This window comes from Helianthus annuus, chromosome 15 (assembly GCF_002127325.2).
Source record: "Helianthus annuus cultivar XRQ/B chromosome 15, HanXRQr2.0-SUNRISE, whole genome shotgun sequence".
In the NCBI taxonomy this organism is placed as follows: Eukaryota; Viridiplantae; Streptophyta; class Magnoliopsida; order Asterales; family Asteraceae; genus Helianthus; species Helianthus annuus.
Genome location: NC_035447.2, coordinates 49,791,653 through 49,806,058, shown reverse-complemented (window position 1 = coordinate 49,806,058; position 14,406 = coordinate 49,791,653).

The following is a 14,406-nucleotide window of genomic DNA, read 5'->3' as shown; positions in this document are numbered from 1 at the left end:
TGAGAACCTAGCCGAACTCCGCCATTTTGGCGAGGAGCTGATAGGTACAGGGAATAGGATCCGGGAAATGGGAGAACAAATCTCCTGAAAATACGACGAGAGGGAACGTCGCTACTAAAATGCCAGCTGACAAAGGAATCGTGGAGCTGGGAGGCTGTATTTGTATAATAACAGTAGTAACAAAAATATAACTCTGTAAAATAGAAATAAAACGTTGTAAAATAACAGTGTGTACGGATGCCTAATATAATCTATAAAAAAATGGAAGTCGAGAAATCGACAATTTTGGCGATACATGTGTTGTAAAAAAAATTGGTGTGATTATGTGCAATTGTTTGTTATATTTAATTATTAATTATTTGACACTAATAATTTATACCTATAATAATTACCAGATGGAAAACGCTGGTAATAACCCAGTTAATGAAGTGAATTAATCTGAGCAAAATCAGGAAAATCAATTTATGACTAGACAAGATATCGAGAATATCGTTGCTCAATGGATAGCCAATGCTATTCCAGCAATCCTGGCTGCTGCCCAGAAACCTGCTGAACCTCAACAAATTATTCCTAGTAAACGTACTCAGGAAGATAACTGCAGTAATAGCATAAACGGAGGCGGCAACCATACTAATCACGATAATGATCCACGACAAGCCCCACTCCCTAAGAAAATGAAAGCTGCAATGCCTGGTTGCACTAACAAAGAATTTCTTGCTTGTAAACCAGCTGAATTTGCAGGCAATGAAGGGGCGACTGCAACACTGCGTTGGTTAGAGAAAACCGAAGCAGTAATTATGATAAGTAAATGTGCTGAAGAAGACAAGGTTATGTATGCTTCGCATCTTTTTAAAGAAGGGGCGCTAGAATGGTGGAATACGGTACTTTAGGCCAAAGGAAGAAATATGGCCTATGCCATGAATTGGGAAGAATTTAAGCAGCTAATGGAAAGAAAATTATGTCCCGAATATGAAAAGGAACAAATGGCAAATAAATTCCTAAGTCATCGTATGGTGGGTGTAGACTGTCGAGGATATACTTCAACATTTTTCGAGTATGCAAGAGTGGTACCAACCCTGGCTTCGCCAGAACCGGTGCTTATTTCCCGTTATATTTGGGGATTGATTGGCGAAATCCGTAATATCGTTAAAGCTGCAAGACCTCGCACTATAGACGATGCGGTGGAATTAGCTAACACCCTAACTGACGAACTGGTACGTACAAGGGAAGAAAATCGGAAGAAGGAATTGGCTCAGAAAATTACCCAAGGTTTTCGTGTGGGTAATAATAGCAATTTTAAGAAAAGAGGAACGGGGCAATCCTCAAATCCGCCTTTCTGCAAGAATTGCAGAAAGAAACATTTTGGAAGATGCAATGTAACCTACAACTTTTGCAAAGTTGTAGGACATCGTGAAGAGGACTGCAGAAAGAAAACAAAGGTCTGCTATAACTATGGAGAAGCTAGGCATTTCAAACCAGAATGCCCTAAGTTAGCCAAACCAGCGGACAACAAAGCTAAGACAATCGACGGAACTACTAAAAAGAATGCCAGAGCATTCCAGCTGACCACTCAAGAAGCAGAACTCATTCCCGATGTGATAGCTGGTACGTTCTTAGTTCACGACGTGTTTGCAAAAGTATTATTTGACTCTGGTGCAAACCAAAGTTTTATTAATACTTCATTTTGCCAAGCTCTTAATATACCATTGACCAATCTTAGGCAGATTTTTACAGTCGAAACGGCATATGGGAATTCTGTTAAAATAGATAAGGTTTTGCGAGAAGGAAAGATAGAATTATTAGGACATAAATTTTCCGCAAACCTATTACCTATGAAGTTAGCCGGGTTCGATGTGGTATTAGGAATGGATTGGTTAGTAACCAACCATGCTAGAATTCTCTGTGATAAAAATTCCGTAGAAATCCATACACCTACAGGAGAAGTAATTTCAATTACAGGAGATAAACCTCAAAAGCCACTGAAATTTATTTCAGTAATGAAGTTGGCTAGTTATTCAAGAAAACAAGAAGTAGTGTACATGATTTCAGTAATCATTAACACAAAAAGTAAGGAACTAAAGGAAATACCAGTAGTCTCAGAATACTCCGATGTATTCCCAGAAGAATTACCCGGATTACCACCCGATAGGAAGGTAGAATTTAGAATTCATCTAATTCCTGGAACTACACCAATAGCCAAAGCACCTTACCGGCTAGCACCCACTGAAATGCTAGAATTGAAAAAGCAATTAGATGAATTACTAAGCAAAGGATTTATACAACCTAGTACATCCCCTTGGGGAGCAACAGTGTTGTTTGTGAAAAAAAAGATGGATCGATGAGAATGTGTATTGATTATAGGGAATTAAATAAGGTTACAATCAAGAATCGATACCCATTACCTAGGATTGACGATCTTTTTGATCAACTTCAGGGAGCTAGGTATTTTTCTAAGATAGACTTACGCTCCGGATATCATCAATTGAAAGTACAAGAGGAAGACATACCTAAAACTGCTTTCAGAACTAGGTATGGTCATTATGAGTTTACAGTCATGCCCTTTGGACTAAAAAATGCTCCTACAGCATTCATGAACATGATGAATCGGATTTGTAAACCATACTTGGATAAATTCGTAATTGTCTTCATCGACGATATACTTATTTATTCCAAAAGTCAGGAAGAACATTGTGAGCACCTGCATGTAGTCTTAACTTTATTAAGAAAGGAAAAGCTTTACGCCAAATTCTCGAAGTGTGAATTCTGGCTACAAGAAGTGCAATTTTTAGGGCATATGGTGAATCACGAAGGTATTCACGTAGATCCTTCTAAAATAGAAGCAATCACCAAATGGAAGGTTCCGCAAATGGCTATGGAAATTAAAAGTTTTCTAGGATTAGCTGGATACTACAGACGATTTATTAAGGATTTTTCTAAGATAGCTGTACCCTTGACTAAGCTAACCTGTAAAGCAGTTAAGTTTGAATGGGGACCTAGACAAGAAGAAGCTTTTAAGATTTTAAAGCAAAGGTTGACAAATGCTCCAATTTTAGCCTTGCAGAAGGAACTGAAGATTTTGAAGTATATTGTGATGCTTCAAAATTAGGATTAGGATGTGTGCTAATGCAACGCAAGAAAGTAATTGCGTATGCCTCCAGGCAATTGAAGAAGCACGAGGAGAATTATACGACTCATGATTTAGAATTAGGATCAATAATTTTTGCCCTTAAGATTTGGAGGCATTATCTGTATGGAAGTAAATTTACAGTCTATACGGATCACAAAAGTCTAAGGTATATATTTGGGCAAAAAGAATTGAACATGAGGCAAAGAAGATGGATGGAAATCCTAAGTGATTATGACTGTGATATTTAATATCACGAAGGAAAAGCAAATGTAGTCGCAGATGCTTTAAGTCGTAAGTATCATGAAAAGCAAAAGCAAGTTCATGCTCTTAGATTAAATCTGCAATTAGATTTAATGGAAAAACTGAAGAAAGTTCAAGAAACAGCAATCGAAGATGATGCTGAAGGAATGAAAGGACGAATCAAAGAGTTAGGGCAAGGAAATGATGGAATTTGGAGATTCCACCAGAAAAGAATCTAGGTACCTAAGCAGGGAGAATTAAGAGATAAGATTCTAGAAGAAGCTCATAAATCTAGGTATACCATGCATCCAGGAAACAATAAGATGTACCAAGATTTAAGAAACAACTTTTGGTGGATAGGAATGAAAAAGGATATAGTTGAATGTGTATCTAAATGTCTTACTTGTTCGCAAGTAAAAGCAGAACATCAGAAACCTTCGGGACTACTACAACAACTAGAAATGCCTGTATGGAAATGGGAACTCATAACAATGGACTTTTTACTAAGTTACCCAAAACCAGAAAAGGTAATGATGCAATTTGGGTAATTGTAGATCGATTAACCAAATCAGCTCATTTTCTACCCATGAAAGAAACTTTTAGCATGGATAGGTTAGCCAAATTGTATGTAGACGAAGTAGTATCCTTACATGGAGTTCCGCTCTCCATTGTATCAGATAGGGATAGTCGTTTCACTTCCCATTTCTGGACTAGTTTCCAGGAAGCAATGGGAACCCGACTAAATTTAAGTACTGCCTATCATCCACAAACAGACGGACAAAGTGAAAGGACAATACAAACTCTGGAAGACATGCTCCGAGCATGTGTAATTGATTTTGGTGGTAACTGGGATAACCACTTACCCTTAATTGAATTCTCCTATAACAATAGTTATCATTCAAGCATTGAAGCTGCCCCATTTGAAGCACTATATGGATGTAATGTAGAACTCCAGTTTGTTGGGCAGAAATAGGAGAAAGTCAATTATCAGGTCCTGAAATTGTACAAGAAACCACTGATAAGATCACGCAAATCAAAGAAAGAATGAAAACGGCTCGAGATCGTCAGAAAAGCTATGCAGACAATCGCCGCAAGCCACTAGAGTTTCAAGTCGGAGACAAAGTACTTTTGAAAGTTTCTCCTTGGAAAGGAGTAGTACGGTTCGGTAAGAAAGGAAAGCTGAGTCCAAGATACATAGGACCATTCCCAGTAATCAAACGAATAGGACCAGTTGCCTATCGTTTACAACTACCAGAATAATTAGCTGGAGTACATGATGTGTTTCCTGTATCCAACCTCAAGAAATGTCTATCTGACGAATCCCTAGTAGTACCTCTTCAAGATATAGAGGTAAATGAAAAGCTGAAATTTGTAGAGAAACCACTGCAGATAGAAGATAGAAAGATCAAGTTTCTTAAGCATAAACGAATAGTACTAGTTAAAATCAAGTGGGATTCAAAGAGAGGACCAGAATACACTTGGGAGCTAGAATCAGAAATGAAGCGAAAATATCCTCATTTATTCTAGTAAATCTCGAGGACGAGATTTTTATTAAGGTGGGGAGGATGTAACAACTCTCACTAAAATTATTACTTATTATGTTAATTGTCCAATAAGGAAACCCTAATTGAGAAACCCAAGTAATCCTGTATAAACCCTAAAATTTTCAGAACAATCAGAATCAGGATCAGGGCCCCTAAAACTCGGGGGGGGGGGGGGGGGTAAACCAGAGCTTACGATTATCCATATAACTTGCTGTAGGAAATGAATTTAGTCGAACAACCAACTCAGCTGAGCTACCCATGAACGTGGCCACCCTATGCTAGAAATGAACCCGTCGCGACACGCGACAGGATCAGTGTTCCCTGTCGCGACACGCGGGGGGACCAAATTTTCAGTATATATAGAGGGGTGTGGCACTTGCACTGTGATGTTGGTTCGATCGCTATTACGATTCAAGGTCTGATCGATTGAAACTATCCAACGAATGTTTAAGCGCTGCTCAAATTGGGTTTATACTTTGTCATTCGTCGTTAATTCGATGGATGTTTAAGTATCGCACTTTGTCCTTTGTTGTGAGGGTTTAATCTCGTGAATTGTCGTAAATGCTGTATTAGTTACTAACCTAGTTTGTGTGCATTGTTATCTAAATTAGGTTAAACAGGCTAATCAGTAGACTAAACTCCGCCAGCATAAATCTGCAATGTGAGTCATTCTCTTTTTACCAAATTTGATTTCAAAATCATGTTTGGTTTCAAAGTTATAATTACAGGGATTAAGTCTTTGTAGTCTTCATTACAGCCGGTATGTGGGGTTTTGTATACATTACTTGTTATCCGTCACCATTGGACAACGGGTTAGCCAAGGGGTGACATGACCATAGTCACAGACACCATTGGACAACGAGATAGCCAATGGGTAGTCGAGTGACAAATACCGTGGGTATATGGTTGACATGTAGAAACATTGTAATCGCTCTTAATCTTGTAAATTATAACAAAAGTAACATTTTAGACAAAAAGAATGATTCACTCAGTATTTCCCCACTGACAAAACCTTTTTCAAACATGTTTCAGGTAATCTGTTGTGATCCAGGAAAAGTGCCGTGAAGCACTACAAGCTTAAGGAAGTGGCTCAATATAAATGTGACACCCCAGGAAAACCGGGAAAACCTTGCAACTTGACTAGCTTCCTCAGTGAGTGCCATCAAATTTCGGGACGAAATTTCTTTCAACTTGGGGATGATGTGACAACTCGAAATTTAGAACCTTTCGTTGTAACTTACTTGTACGTTATGTGACTAGTTAAAATGATAACGTGAACCTTTTTATATGATAAGTGCTTTGTTACGTGTGTATTATATATATATGTGTACGTGTTATATGTGAACCGAGAACCCGACACGAAACAACAAGGAACCCGACTCGAGACCATGAGGTCTCGAGTGACTAGTAATCGGTTTTGGGCCTTGGGCCGAGAACCTTTGGCCGGTTGGGCCTTTGGGCCGTGAACCCCACTCGAAACCCACTAAGGGTGCACACACTTGGAACTTGACTATATAAACTACCCTTAGTTAGTTTTTGCCATTTGTTGAACAATACAACACACACACTCTCCTACTTCTCTCTCTAAGCCTTAAGAACACAAACACATTTCCAAGACTCTCGGATCCACTCGGTTGACACAAGAAACTCTCGGATTTGGACTTTGGATCGGCACACACACACACCCTCGAAATCCATAACCGGTTAGTGTTCTTGATGTTTTGATTGAATGTTGGTGTTATGTTTGTATGATAAAATGCATGAGATGATGTTATTTGTTAGTATTTCTTGATGATCATTGTTGAATGCTTAGTGATAGTATGTTCATGTTATGCTTGTGCTTAAATAGATGCATAAATGAGATGATGTTTTATGTGTGTTAAAAAGTTTAGTGTTGGAATGTGTTCATGTGTTAAAGAGAGTTTAAACTATTAGATTTGATGATTCATGAAATCGGTTTACATATGTCATGAAATCGGCTAAGGAGTATGTTTGTCATGTTAGGATGCATGCTAGTAAATTGTATCTTGATGGTTGTTCATAGTTTTGTTTGAATAAAGGTTGAATACTTGATGAATATGGGTTTGAATGTGTGAAGAACACTTTGAATGATAGTTGAAGATTGAAAACCCTTGTGATTTTGATCCATCTTTGACCAATAACCTGATTAGGAAAACTGTTAGTGGAATGCTATTGGTTATTTCCGGATTTGGGCCTGATTATATTGTACCACTAATCTGACTACATCTGCATCAACACGTGAACTTGAAAACGACTGCTACCGACTCGCAATCACGCAGTTGCGACTCGCAACCACAGCGTGATGACTCGAGACCACGCGGTTGCGACTCGCAACCATAACAGGACAAGCCGAAACCACAGGATACGAGTCCCGTTGCGACTCGAGACCTCAGCATGATGAACCGAAATCATGGTTGCGACACCAGTTGCGACTCGCAACCATCCATGATCAACACACAGCATGACTCGAGACCATGCTTGCGAGTCCGGTTGCGACTCGAGACCACACTTTTTGGGCCTTAGTTAATGGGCCAGACTGATGGGCTTCTGTGTTAACTGCTTTTACGTGTTTGGGCCTAAGTAGTTGGGCTGAACTTGTGAATCGTATGTGCTACTGTTGACTGTTAACTGTTACTGCTAAACGTGCTTGCCAAACGTGTTGAACATTTGTGCACTACTTGGTTCGAACCTGATTATACGTGATATCCGTGTTAGGACGTTATTGACTACTTGCGACTTGATTGACTTTCTGTGATTAACTGCCGAGCAAACCAAGGTGAGTTCACACCCTTTACAAAGCATGGGATTCCCTGGGTTGGGAACGGGGTTAAGGAACGTGGTTCCTCGTCTACCTTGGGTAGGACGTCAGTGGTTCAGGAATGTGATTCCTCGTCCGGATGGACGGATAAACGTACTAGACTAAAACTCTATCACGAAGTCCCTCCTTTTTGTATCGACTAATCGCCGGGCCAATGGCGAGCGGGTCATTAGTTAGATAGCGCTATTTAGGTCTGACAAGCCTCACACCGTGCCGCAGAGGACGGGCGTGAACTAATGGATCTGGGGCACGTCAATGATGATAGACATTGATGTTTTCAGGGCACATAAACATGACTACAGTCAGCAATCGATACGGTAACGAGTCTAGTATACACATGGGGTAGCCCCCACGGCTGGAGAGCCAGATGATGTACATGGGGTAGCCCCCACGGCCGAAATGCCTGATAACTACATGGGGTAGCCCCCACGGCCGGAGTGCCGGAGTAACTGGGAACGAACTGGTCACGTTTTTAAAACTATGGGGTAACCCCCACGGCAGGATGCCAGATAAAGTAAACTGTTTTCGAAACAACTAAAACGAACGCCCACCCGTGAACTCACTCAACTAGTTGTTGACTCGTTACTACATGCTTTGCAGGACCATAGGTACTTAGCTGGAGCTTGCATGGAGGAGGATCGTTGTGGGACATGGATTGCTACAAGGCCATGATAAACTTGAAACTTTTGGAACTTATGTTATAACTTTAAACTTATGCTTCCGCTTGCAACTTAAACTTATATGTTTTGAAACACCAATCGGGATGGTTAAACTTTTATAATTACTTATATGCTTGTTCAGTATGATTGGTGGCTGGGTCCTGGTCAGTCACGCCTCCAAGCGGTGGTACTCCGCAGGTGGGATTTTGGGGGTGTGACAATAAATAAATAAAGAAACATTTTTTTGTAAAAATAAAGATTTCCCAGTGAAATCACTTTATTGTAAATTACAGGGTTTTATCCCTAAATTATGTAATAAAGAAAACGGGCATTTTTAAGTATTAAAAGATCCTGTATTAAAGACTTCCGCTGTCGCCTAAATTAAATACCATGGGGTTCCTGTCCTGCGGCTCCTGACCGGGTCAAACCGGGGCTAGGGCCGTGACATCTACTAATTATGATAACCTTTTTTGAAGGTTTAAATTTTGTTCTTTGGTTTTCTAGATATTTAATTTTACTTGCTTTCCCATGATAGGGTAAATGAAGAGACATCTCCTATATACACGTTTTCCCATTAAATCATTAAATGTACATGGTTTTTAAATATAAATTTTTATTTAATGGTTGCATTTAAATCTGACCTTTGGCTGTTACATATTCTATATAATACCATTGCCAATTCAAATTTTGTTTCATCATACCCATATTCATTCACTGAAAGCCGAAGATCAACTGTTATTGTTTTGCCTTAGTTCTTATAAATACATTAAAATGGAGTCATATTCTGACGATTTCAAGCTACGCTTATTAAACAAATCGAAGAGCAAGTTTTGGCTGATAGGTCTACTCTTCAAGAGTTGAAGAGGTGTTTTAACGGACTGCAACTTGGTCTGCTGACAAGAGACCAGGTTTCGAGAGACCTGAGGGTGATACCGACTACTTCCGTTCGTGACCTGTGTGTTGCGAGTAATATAGAGTGTAGATATAGAGACCTGGAGTTCATGAGAAAGATCAATGACATACATCGAGAAGTTCAGTGCTCCATGGAGTTGAAGTTAAAGTTTCTTGATTCTTGCTATTAGAGTTTAAGTGTCTGATTAGTTTTCTTTTTTATATGTAATTGTTACTTTTTTAATACTTTATATGGATGATCGTATTAATTTTTCTTATCACAGTTTATTTTTACTTCTTTTTATGAGTTTGAAGATAAAGAGACAGTGTTCCATTGTCGATAATTAGAAAATGTTTCATCTGAATTTTTTTAAGGTTGTTGTTTGGTACCATTTTCTCTGTAGATATTACTTTTTCATGCCCTAATTATCCAAATCCATTAACATTTTCCTGTGTTTCATCAAAATCTTTGCTGGCTTAACTGCTCTAATTCAGGTATACAGATCATCCATGAAGATTTGTTCATTTATGTTTGATTTAACATTGTAGTTTATGTTTGATTTAACATTTTAGACTTTTAGATTTAACACTGTTTAATCTTTATTTATTTTTCTCCTTTAACAATTTTCGAAGCCAAACAGTTTCAACAAACCCGGGTAACTTTTTTCTCAATTTGGATTATGTTAAGATTGTTTGGTAGTTGTATATATTCTAGGGCTAAAGTCGAAAGCTCCATTAGTGGCAACAACACTCAATATGGTAGTCTTATAGACTCAAGTTTATATCTTTTAATATATGTTCGTTTATTTAATAACATATTTTCATAACAAACGCACGTGAACACGAAAGTAATTTTATAGCCCTGAGATTGGAATATGACGTATAACGGGCAAGAAGGTAATTTTATGAAACCATGTTGAGGTAAAATGAGAAAACTAACCGTGTAGTCATTTAAGAGTGTTTTTCCAGCATTTTCTGTGATCTCAATGATCTTATGGTAGTGTCCACCCTTTAGTTCCCTTAATTCTCCACAACATGGAACAATCATGGAATCAAGATTTTCACGTGCATCATACTCCAGTTGTAATGAATCTGCAATTGTGTTTTTTTTTAAACAAATGAAGTCAAAAAAACACAAATTTAAATCTATTTATTCATGGCAAAATTAAATACTTACGGTCAATTGAGCCCAAACAGAGTTTGATTTCCAGACCATTTGTCACGGCCTACAAAACTTGGTTGTTGAGCACAAACCTAATTCGTCTAGAATACCCCATCCAAAAACCCGTTTCGCTCGGCCAACAACACTTGCTTATTTCTATCCAACAAAAACAAATTTAGGCATTTCTTAGATAAAAGTTCATCCATCACCCACCAATCCGTTCAGAAACATGTCTGAGTACCCGAACCGAGAGACGCCTTGATTAGATACCCACACTCACAAATTCTCCATGACAGCTGCAAGTATCAATACACAAGTCTATATAAATAATGAAACCATACATTAAGTGAAAAACATTGTTCCATAATATGAAAATAACCTGTATATATGACACATAGATAGAATCTAAAAAGAGAATAAACAAATGACAGTGGTGGTTCTTTCATATTTAACCTGTATATATGACAATAAACACATGACATTAGATTGGATAATACTAAAAACTCCAATGCAGTTCAGAAACTCATCCATATCATAAAAATAAGATTGAAAGAACTGCAAAACAGACATAAAGTACCTGAATTACTCACTCTCATTTACATCAGTTATCAAAAGCATACAAGGTGCGTGCCTAGGCATAGAAGCACACAGCCCAGTGCACCTGTTAGGCACTCAGACTCAAATTTAGATGATTTTCCGCCTAATTTCTAGCAAAAAGATGACAATAAAAACCCCGATGAAGGCTAAAATCAACCTAAATAAGCCTACAAATCAACCTAAAATAGCCTAAAACAGTCTACAACACCTAAAAGTTAGTGTTTATACTATGCGCCTTGCTTAAAAAAGCCCTCGGAGACACACAAATAGATTCAAACTGAAACTAAGTTACAACATAGCAATGTTGAACTTCTACTCTAATCACATTGTTTTACACCATGAATGACAATATAAACAACACATTATTATCCTACTTAACCTAATCCATTCTAACAAAACCTAAAAACTCCAAAACTTCAATTTAAACATTCAAAAAATTCGTACCAAAGAGTTATAACATACCAGTGAGTAAACAAACAATTTGAATCACAGCATAGATTACACATTATTCTACTAACAAAACCTAAAAAAATAAGCTTTATCGGTTCGGTTCACAATATTTGGTTTCAAATCACAGTTTATGGTTAAGATCCATACCAGAAGTCTTTACGATAGAACAACCATTAGTTGTTGGAAACATGGAGCTTTAACCTATCAAAAAGTTTGATGGTTGTTTTGGTATCCCCAATGGCCTAACTACACTTTCAAGCCATTCAATAGCTTTAAACCTTCTCATAGCTACAAAAAATGAAAAAAAAAATCACATAATCAACCACGTTTCTGTTGTTTTGTTAGAAAGAATTTGAAGGAAAAATTTATAATTATACCTGCTCCTTGGACTTTCCTTGAAGGTAGAGTAACACTAAACAATACCGTTTCAAACTTTAGCGAAAACAACACTAAAGGATATCGTTTCACAATTGATTAATGACAATTAATACACCAAAATTTTGAGCGTAAGGTTATTACTCATGTTCAAGATAACCTCTTTGGTGTTCATGTGAGCAAGAAGAGAGGAAGACACAAAGGATGTGTCAAACATAGTTCAGATGATACAGATTTGACACCTGAACCTGTATCATCTGAACTGTGTTTGACACCTCCTTTGTGCCTTCCTCTCTTCTTGCTCACATGAACACGAAAGAGGTTATCTTGAACATGAGTAATAACACACCTGTCTTCTACCTCCATCGCTAGATTCAAAGGACAAATATGGTCAAAATCAAGAAAACACAAGATTAAGAGTAATTTGAGCTAAATATGAGTGAAAATAAATAACAAAAATAATAATAAATAAATTTAATAACTTTTTTACCTGTTTATACGTTGAGGAGATGAAGAATGAACAGGAGGAATAGGATGATGAGAATCTTGTTCATTTACAACCCTTCAATCAACACATTGAGCTGTGATATTTTTCTTCACAATAATTCTATTTCCATCTGATTTTCCAATCATAACCGTTGATTCCTTAACATTTACAAATCTCAGTCTCTTACTGTTTCCCCACTGTAACTTATCTATAATACCTAAAAGCTTCAATCTTTATCTCTGAAATCAAGAACCATAAAAAAACATCAAGAACCAAGAACAATAATTTGGGTAACTGATTAACTACAAAGATGATGTGTATATGATATGCAAAAAAAAAAAAAAAAAAAGCCTCACTGAAACATTAATAAAAGAAATCAGATAAAGGAAGAACATACAAAAGCGATTGAAGAGGACTCAAGGAGCCAGTGCTCATAAGCGATTGAAGAAATCCAGAATTTTCGTCATGCTCATAAGCTTTAGACAAGCGATTGTACAATTCTGCTACTACATGCTATTTTATAGAAACCCAAATTATAGATGATCTAAAGGTGGAAACCTAGAAATATGCAGGAGAAATTGAATAAAAATTAGTCATCAGAAATAATATTTAGTGTTTTGAATGTGATGGCTCATACCTTTAAGATGAAATCAAAGTTGGTGAACAGTCTTACATCAGATCCAGTCTACTTACGTAAGAGACATCAATTAGTTTGAGCAAATAGAAAGGATCTTTAGATTACCTAAATACCTAATTTCATGACCTAAACTCTACGCAAGAGACATCAATCAGATTTAATTATCAACAATTTTCATCAGCACTTTTAAAACAGAGATCTTGTACCTGATAGAAGACAGTTGACTGCAGAGCTTTATGAAAACACTACATGTAATGAAAAACCCCAAATTAGAACCCTAATTTCTAAAATGCAACAAATTACCACAAATAAAGCTTTTAAATAAAGCAAACTTCAAAGTAAGATAAAACACCACATGCAATAAATCAATTTCAACCAAATAACAAGAAAATTACAGAATCCTGAGTTCAAACCATTACATAATAAAATTTGATAAAGTCGGTTTCATGCCCACAATAAAGAATGAAAAGATGAAAACTTTTAACATATCATAGTAGTAAAACTAAACCAATCTGGCTTTACAACTCCTCTTAACAGTTTTAATAGAATATAGCACACGAGAGTTTTAATAGAATTAATAACAGTTTTAAAAGAATGACCCTACATCTTTTTTATAGAACATAATCATACCAAAACAAAAGGGAAAACGATTTTAGTAACTACTTATGAATCATACCCAACCAAAAAAAACAAAGGAAAAAAGTAGGCCTAGAACAAAGATAAAGTGATAAATCATCCATCAGCTAAGAACGACTTAATTTCCCCTGTAATTTTCTGAAAGCAACTCCAATTAGACCAACAATGTTCGGAAATAATCATTAGAAATGCTTATTGTAATTGGATATCCAACTTATTCAAAAAAAAAAACTTATAAATAATCAATTATTAAATCCCAAACAACATATTCTTGTATCCAACTGTACCAAGCAGTTTTAATAACAACATATTACAGCAATATAATATAATATTTACCGTAGGAAAGTATTGGCAGCCGAATGACTCGATTTTACTTATGCCACTGACACCATCCAGTAAATTTTCATACAAAACATCTACAACATAACCAACTGGGGATACCATACCCAGCTCAATTACCACTGTTCGTTTCATCGTCACTGCTTTCTTCTTCGTTCTCGGATCTTTAGCAGGTTGCACAACAATTGCCATAGCTTTGCCTAAACAATAATCCCAGCACCCCCCCATCCCGAAGTGACGAAGATGAAAAGTGCTTTTGCTAACTCTTTCTCGTCTTCAAAAAAGTATCAAAATGCAGTTATATAAGCTATCACTTTTGCAATGAAAGATCAGCTCATCGAAGGGAAAAGTGAGAGTATCAAAATGCAGTTATATGAGCATCGACTTGAGAATTTGCCTAGTGAGAAAGCCAGGAAAAGACCC